The sequence below is a fragment of the Molothrus aeneus genome, unplaced genomic scaffold (genome assembly GCF_037042795.1).
Source record: "Molothrus aeneus isolate 106 unplaced genomic scaffold, BPBGC_Maene_1.0 scaffold_34, whole genome shotgun sequence".
Lineage (NCBI taxonomy): Eukaryota > Metazoa > Chordata > Aves > Passeriformes > Icteridae > Molothrus > Molothrus aeneus.
The window spans coordinates 3,189,098-3,197,621 of record NW_027099005.1 but is presented as its reverse complement, the minus strand read 5'-3'; positions in this window follow the sequence as shown (position 1 = coordinate 3,197,621).

Here is an 8,524-nt window from a genome sequence, read left to right as displayed (position 1 = left end):
CCTTCTCCTTGTCCTCCTTCTCCTCCTCCTCCTCTTCATTCTCCTCCTCCTCGTCATCCTCATCCTATTCCTCCTTCTCCTCGTCATCCTTGTCCTCCTCCTCCCTTTCCTTCTCCTCCTTCTCCCCCTTTTCCTCCTTCTTGTCCACGGCCTCCTCCTCATCCACCTCCTCCACGTCCTTGTCCTTGTCCTTGTCCTCCTCCTCCGCATCCCCTTCCTCCTCATCATCCTCCTCCTCCTCCTCCTCATCCTCCTCGTCACACTCCTCCCCCTCCTCTTCTTCCTCCTTGTCCTCGTCATCCTCCTCCTCATCAACAGAACTGGAGATTTTCTCCTCACTCTTTTCTGTGGAAGGATGAAGCCCAGCTGCCCTTTTCCTCTGGTGCCTCCTCCTTTCCTCAGCTGAGGATGTCAAACTCACCAGGAGCAGGAAAATCCCCATTCCCTTTTTGCTTGTGGCTGCAGCCTGGAATATCCTCTCAGAACAAAACCTTTCTGACAGCCCTGCTGAATGACACTGGCAGGAGGTTTGTGAGAAATGGAGAAAATTGTATTTTGATAGGAAATCAAGTTACAAAATTACTTCTTTCTGTCCCATTCATTTTCAGTCAGTTCCAGTTCTGTTTTTCAGAGTGCCACCTTCTCAGCTGATTGTGTTTGTGTCCCCCTTTCTCTCCTGCCTTTCTCTGCCTGCTCTGTTTCTCTCTCAGTGTCTCCCTTGACCCAGGGCAACTCTCACCAAAGACCCTGCCCTGATTGAATTCCCAGTCCATGAGCTACAACAACCATGGGTGAAGTTATGAAGGCTGGCAGGGAAATGTCACTATAAGAGCAAGATCTCACTTGGTTTTTGGTCCCTTCTTTAAGGGCTTGTGCCTTCCAGGTCAGGAACATCTTTTCCTGGCTGGGAACTGGAATTCCAGCCCCTGGCAGTGTGTGCCATGGATGCCAGAGGGGCATTCCCGAGGTTCCCAGGGTGCTGCTTCTGCCGTGCCTCCCAAGGAGCTGTGCAGGGCCAGGGCACAAGGTCCAGCAGCTCTGTTGGTTCTGCAGTGCCACAAGGGCCCCTGGTTCCATGAGTTTCCCAATGCCAACAGTGGTTCCTTGGTTCCCATGATGCCCTGCTGTGTCACCATGGATATTTGGTGCCATGAAGTTCTTCAGTGTCACAATTGGCCTCCCTCGCTCCATGAGCTCCCACAGTGTCACAATGGCCTCCTTGGATGGGCAGTGTCACCATGGACCATTGGCTCCAGGCAGCCCCGCTGGGTCACCATGGACTCCTTGGTTCCATGAGGTTCCGGGGGTGTCTCCATGGTCTCCTTGGATCCACAGTGTCACAGTGGACCCCTGGATTCATGTGGCCCTGCTGTGTCACCATGGCCCCTTGGTACCATGGCACCCCAGGGTCACAATTGACTCCTTGCTTCCACATCGCCCCCTCAGTGCCAAAATGGCCCCTTTGTTCCATGGGGAACACAAAAGTTTTGAGGAAACATTGAGTAAATCCTGCTTAACACACCTGGGAACATCTGTTTGCATTCAAGAGAGAGTTTAAAGGTGAGGATGGCACCAGCAGCTCTTCCATCTTCAACAGACAGCCAGGGAAAGGACAGGGACAGAGGATTCAGCTGCAAGACTGAGAGAATTCTGCTTCCAGGGATCATTTCTGCTCACACTGTCCCTTGTAGAAAGGTGACACCATTCCAGGCAGCCTGGACTGAGCAGGTGGGTCCTGAGTGGGGTTTGTTGTTCAGGAAACCTGCTCAGGCTTTTCTATTCTTTCCTTCCCAACAGGAAAACTTCTCCTGGGCCTGTGTGCAGGTAGAGCCTCGAGGAGAGCAGGTGGGTCATGGTGCAATGGGCTGGGACATGGAGCTGCAGAGCTCAGGGGACAAGGTTCTGTGCAGGGCATGGGAATGTCAGTCCCAGGTGGGCCATACAGACATGGTGAGGCTGGGGGTGAGGAGCAGCTGGTCCAAACAGGCTCAGCCCTCAAGGGGCTCATTATTCTCCATGGCCAGACCTCGTAAGGAGATATTCCGCATCAATATCACCTGGGGAATGCTTCTATCAGCTCTTCTCTGATCTGGAAAATAAAAAAATACTCACTTGATTAAAGAAAAAAGTCATGAGGTACACTTTGAAATCTTCATCCTTAACAGAACTCCAAACTGACTCCAATCACTGCACACGGCCTGGAGAATTGAAGACCATTGAAGGAAGAGAAAGAGCCCCTGAGGTCTTTCTGTATCTTAATCAGACCCATGGTGGATTTGGGGCTGGGTCCAGGAGCCTCAGGCACGGAGAGAAGGATGAAGAAGCTGCTCAAGGAGTCAGCAGCAAAACTCCGAGTGCCTTGGAGCATGGCTGGGCCCCAGTGAGGGCAGGGAGTGCCAAAGGCTGCCCAGGGCCTGGTGAGAGCAGATCCTTGAGGCCAGGATTGCAGGGAGCCCAAGGCTCTGAGCAGGCAATTGCAATGCTGAGCAAGGCCTGGCTTGGCTGCAGGAAGCAGAAAGGCCAAGGCCTGAGCCCAGCCTGGGCCAGCAGGGCCTGTCCCTCACGGCTGCCTCAGGGCTCTTGATGGGCCAGGGGGATGTGAGGGGCAGCAAGGACAAATGGCACAAACCCGTGTGACACTCCAGATCCTCGGGGAACCGAGGGCCAGTGTGACACAGCGGGGCCTCATGGAAACAAGGGGCCATTGTGAGCCTGCGGGGCTGGGACACCCCAGGCTGATCTCAGAATGTCAAGGGCTGCCTCTCATCTGCCCATGAAACACTGGGGCTCCATGCTTTCCTTCCTATGGAAAGAACTGTCTCTCTTTTCAGACGCCCATGGACAAAATTGGTACTCCGCCCTAAAACCTTGCTGTATGCAAGCGTATCTCTCAGAGAAAAACCTGTCAGCTTTGGCTGGCCTTGGCCTCTGGTGGTCACATCTCATCTGCCTCAGAAGCACCAGGGCTGTGCAGCAGCTGCAAGACAGCCCTGCCAGAGCCAACTTGGGCAGCACTTTGGCCGTGGCTGCTGGGCCTGGGCCTGAGGCAGGAGCAGGAGACAAGTGACCCTTGCAGGCCTGGGGCCTCATGGCCTCCTTGTCCCTGCTCAGCAGCCGGGCAGGGGCCACCCCATGCTCCTGCCCTTGGCATTGCACATCCCCATATGCCAGTGACCATCCCAGCAAGAGCCCTGAGCAAGGAGGGAGGGACAGGATCTGCCTGGCCAGGCCCTGGGGCTCAGGCCTTGGCCCTTGGCATTCCTCAAACACATCCAGCTTTGCTCAGCACCAGAGACACCTCGGCCTTGTTTGTCCCCAGTTGTCATCACTGCCTCCAGTGTTCTGCTCTAACTGGAACCTGGGGACACTTGCTCAGTCGTGTCCCTCACTTGGACCCATTAAAACTTGAAGAAACTATTGGAGTTTCAATTTAATTTTGAGTTCTTGAGAAGTTTTCTGAACACTCTCTCAGGGACTGAGTCTGATGTAAACAACACCAAATCCCCGAGAGGCTCATTAAAGTCCTTGTGCTGTGTCTGTGCTGCTGAGCTTTAAAGGAACAGCTCTTCCCAGGGCCAGTTCCTCTCCCAGCCCAGCAGGGCTGAGGGCTCTGCCTGCAGGCACTGAGGGGACAGGAGCCAGGCAGAGACAGGCTGAAGGCAATCAGGATTGGGAAGACATTGAGCTGAGACTTCACTTGGGGAAAGTTCTTCACAGCCCTGTGCATGGTGAGTGTGTGGGTGCAGGGCAATGTCCCCTGTGCTCCTGGAGAGATCTCCTGAAGCCAGCAGACCCCAGAGCCTGGGGCATGTGTCAGGAGACTCTCCCAGTTTCTCTGTGGCACAGGAGGAGCAGGAGGAGCAGGAGGAGCAGGAGGAGGAGGGGAAGGATGTGCTGCAGAGCGGGGCTGCCCTGGGCACCGTCAGAGGGACAGGGCAGGATGGCTCCTGCTGCCAGGGACGGCTGCAGGGGCTGAAGCTGGGGCTGCAGCCAGGGCTGCCCAGGGCTGTCCTGCACAGCAGCTCCTGCAGCCCTCAGGGCTCTTGGCCAGCCCAGGGCATGTGCCACCTGCCAGGGGCAGCTCTCAGCCTGCCTGGCAGCTCCCCATGGACGCTGCAGGGGAGAAGTTCCAGGTGCAAGGAGCCGCCCCCATCAGGGCAGATTCCTCCTGCTCTGGAGATGGTGCTGCATGGCCAGGGCTGCTCTCAGCTTTCTTCTAAAGGGAAGGGAAAGGGGCTGTCAGCTTTGGCTGTGTCCCTGAGCCTTCTGCACTGTCAGCCTGGGCATCAGCAGATGGGCCTGAGATCTCCCTCAGAAAGTGCCTCCTCAGCCTCCTCTCCCTACAGACAGCAGCAGCAGCACCCTGGCTTGCAGCATCTCTGTCTGGCCTGCCCTTAAGGCCCTGCTGCCAGGGAGATGCCCCTGGGCAGTGCCCTGTGCTGGGAGGGGTCTGCGGGGCAGAGCTGAGCCCCCAGGGCTGGGCTGGGCTCTGGCAGCACTGGCAGGGACAGGGCTTGGATAGAGAGAAACAGCTCCCAGCAGGCACAACTCCGGGCAGCAGAGAGCCAGACCAACCCTTGGCATCCCTCCATGTTCAGCTACACTGGGAAAGAGAGAAGGGCTTAGAGAAATCGACTTTAAAGCTGGAGTCTTTAAAAACTCCACTTTATTTTTCAAGCTCGTTTTATGTTTGATTATCCTGAATTAGAGGGAGGTAAAGTGGGCAAAGGGCACCTGTGTGAAGACCAGCAGGTCTGACTGCACTGGGACACAGGGAGCCCTGTTTTCCTTCTGGGCTTCCCTGGGGTTCGGCCTGAGAGCAATGCTGAAGATGAATCAGTAATTCAGGAGCATAAAGCCAAGCTCAAAAATAAAAAAGCTGATGAGGTTTCCCCACAGGCAGAGAAGTAATTTTGAGGGAATTCCTAAAATAAGTCCATAGGATTGACTCAAAGAGTTTGTCAATGTCTTGTTTCAACAGTCCACCATGCCCAGAGTGAAGAAATGTCCAGCAGCAGCTCCATCAGGCACTTCCTCCTGCTGGCATTGGCAGACACGCGGCAGCTGCAGCTCCTGCACTTCTGCCTCTTGCTGGGCATCTCCCTGGCTGCCCTCCTGGGCAACGGCCTCATCATCAGTGCCATAGCCTGCGGCCACCACCTGCACACGCCCATGTTCTTCTTCCTGCTCAACCTGGCCCTCAGCGACCTGGGCTCCATCTGCACCACTGTCCCCAAAGCCATGCACAATTCCCTCTACTCAGCATGTGCTGCACAGCTCTTTCTGTTTGTCTTCTTCATTGGAACAGAGCTTTCCCTCCGGATCATCATGTGCTACGACCGCTACGTGTCCATCTGCAAACCCCTGCACTACGGGACCCTGCTGGGCAGCAGAGCTTGTGCCCACATGGCAGCAGCTGCCTGGGCCAGTGCCTTTCTCAATGCTCTGCTGCACACAGCCAGTGCATTTTCCCTGCCTCTGTGCCATGGCAATGCCCTGGGCCAGTTCTTCTGTGATATCCCCCAGATCCTCAGGCTCTCCTGCTACAAATCCTACCTCAGAGAACTTGGGCTCATTGTAGTTAGTGCTTTTCTCTTATTTGGTTGTTTTGTGTTCATGGTTTTCTCCTATGTGCAGATCTTCAGGGCTGTGCTGAGGATCCCCTCTGAGCAGGGACGGCACAAAGCCTTTTCCACCTGCCTCCCTCACCTAGCTGTTCTCTCCTTGTCTGCACTGATATATTTGCCCACTTGAAGCCCCCCTCCATGTCCTCCCCATCCCTGGATCTGGCAGTGTCAGTTCTGTACTCGGTGGTGCCTCCAGCCCTGAACCCCCTCATCTGCAGCCTGAGGAACCAGGAGCTCAAGGATGGCATGAGAAAAATGATGACTGGATGCTTTTCAGAAGGAATGAAGGACCCCTTTTGTACAGCATAACATTTAGAATATAACTCATTACAGACTCAGTCTAGGTTTTCATATATTGGTAGTGTTGTGGGTGGATAGTTTTGGTTTTCTTGTGATCATCATGATCACAACATAACTTTATTATTCATCCCTCTTCTATTTAAGTGTTTTCCTCTTGAATTTGACTCACAGATTTTTTAAATTGGGAATTGTGCTCTGTGGTTTTTAAACAAAATAAAAGACCCTGCTTCAAATGCTTTTTCTGCTACCCTTCCACTGAGACTTTTGTAAAAGCTGTGATGCTTTGCAGCACAGCAGCACAGACAGGGAGCACCGGCACGTGATCTTTTCAGAGCCGCTCTTGGCTCCTCCACACTCTCCTTTGGAACCCTTGTTCTCTGAGGTCTGAGTGCTCTGGAAGCAGGGGGAGCAATGAGGGCTTTTGTGAGAGATCTGACCTCCACCCCAGCACTGCCATCAGCAAAGGGATCTCCTCAGCCCAGTGCCTGAAGGCTTCTGCCACAGTCTCTCTCAAGAACATGCTAAGGGATGGACTCTAAAGAGGCTCATTGTTCTCCCAAGGCTCAGTGGGATCAGATCAGGGTCCCAGTGTCACCTACAAGACACTCAGGTCTGGGTCAGGTTTTGCTTGCGGGTGGCCAGTGTCCATCAGATGCTGAATGGTCTGTGCTGAACCTTCCTGGGGCTCTGCAGCTTGTGCCAGGGCTGATGGCAGGGGAAGGTTTTCTCTACCTCCTCCTTTTACTTTGCAGTGCCTCAGTTTTCCGGGGCATCCTCATGATTTTCAGTGTCACCGGTGCCCAGATTCATTGTGTCTCCTGAGACACTCTGACAGAGCATTTTTTAAACACAGTCCTCCCCCCTGCTGAATCCTCTGACATACAGCCTGTGGAGCAGAAAGGATGGGCTTAGAGAGGCACTGAGAAAAGTGCTCAGGACAGCTGTGAGTGGGGGAATTACACACCAGAGTCACCCATCTAAACTGGCCCTCAGGACTGCGACAGCTGGACAGGGCTGTGTCCTGGGCACTCCTCTGGAAGAGCATTTTGGTGTCAGGGCTGTTGAGAAGGCTGGGCAGTGTCACTGCGGGACCTCTCTCAAACCCCTTGGAAAGGCCAGAGCCATCCCAGAGGGTCCTGGGCACTTGGGAAGGGCAGACATGGAACCAGTCTGCAAACAGGGCAGGGAGGGGACTGGGAGAGTCACAGCCTGGTCAGGCTCAGCAGGGAAGGGGATGTGGCAAATCCTCCTGTAGCCATTCCAGGCACTGGCAGGACAGGGCAGGGACTGCAGAACCCACGTGGGAGGGAAAAGAAGGGGATGTTGTGTGCCCAGACTTCAGCCAGGCCTGGGACAGGGACTGCTGTGGTCTCCTCAGAGCCAGACTGGAGAGAGCTGGGCTGAAGGAGTGGAACATGGGCTGGGTGGGAATTTGGCTGAACAGTGAGGGTCAAATGTCATCCATGGTACAGAGTCCTCTTGGCAGCCACACCCTGGTGACATCCCTCAGTGACCAGCCCTTGACCACCACTGTGGAATATTTCTATTGTTTCTAAAATGGCATGAAATGTACTTTCAATTCCTTTGTGGATGCTGCCAAATTGCAGGGAGTCTGTGACTGAACTCATCTAGTTAATGGTGACTGCAATACATAATTGGGCAAGATGACAGAGTTGGGTAAATTTGTCTTGCTGTCAGGTGCCAAGCAAGCCACAAGAAACATCAGAAAAAACTGCATCAGAAGAAAGGCAGTTCAACAGGGAAAAACCCAAATCCAATGAAAAATACCTCCAAACTCAACCAAAAAAAAGGCACAGCAAGACCCACTAACAGAAGAAAAGCAAATCCTTAGGAAATCTCCTATCAGCAGAAAATGTTTGACCACCTTGTGGCAGGAGAAGATTCTGTATGTGTTGGTGCTGTTTTGAAAGAAAAATGTCTTAAAAATAAATTATTCCCTACCCCGCTTGCCCCTCTGCTTGTCTCAGGTGATTGCTGATCATGGTGTGACATGGAATGGAACATCCCTTGGGTCAGTCCAGCCCAGCTGTCCCATCCCTGTTCCCCAGGAACACTTGCCCACCCCAGGCCCATCGGTTGGGGGGGTTGCAGACGCCTCATGCAGGGCGAGCACTGAGACAAGGACAGGAGAACAGAACAACATTTACTCTTGTCAAGGACAGTAGAACAGAACAGCACAGCCTTGGAGAAACTGATTGAGGATGTGCCACTGGCAAACAGAAGCCACACAAAATGCAAGCAGGATGCCAGCTCAGCTCTGCAAGGCTGACAAAACAGAAGTTATGCAGAACAATAATATTGCCCTTACTCAAAAGGAGGGGTCAAGGAACAGCCACCTAAAAAGGACACTGGATGTTGAAGACAAAACCCAAAGAACTATAAAAGGACTTGTGATAAGGGGTGCAACTATGTCAAATAAACTCAAAGGAAGTGGGGAAAGCTAATGGATAAGTAATCAGTGTGTGTGTGATAAAAACTCTGTTCATTCAATGCTCAGTGCATTTGAATGGAGGAAGGATGGCCCAAGTGACCACCATGCTGTAATAAAGAATACCTGCTTTCAAATACTCCAAACT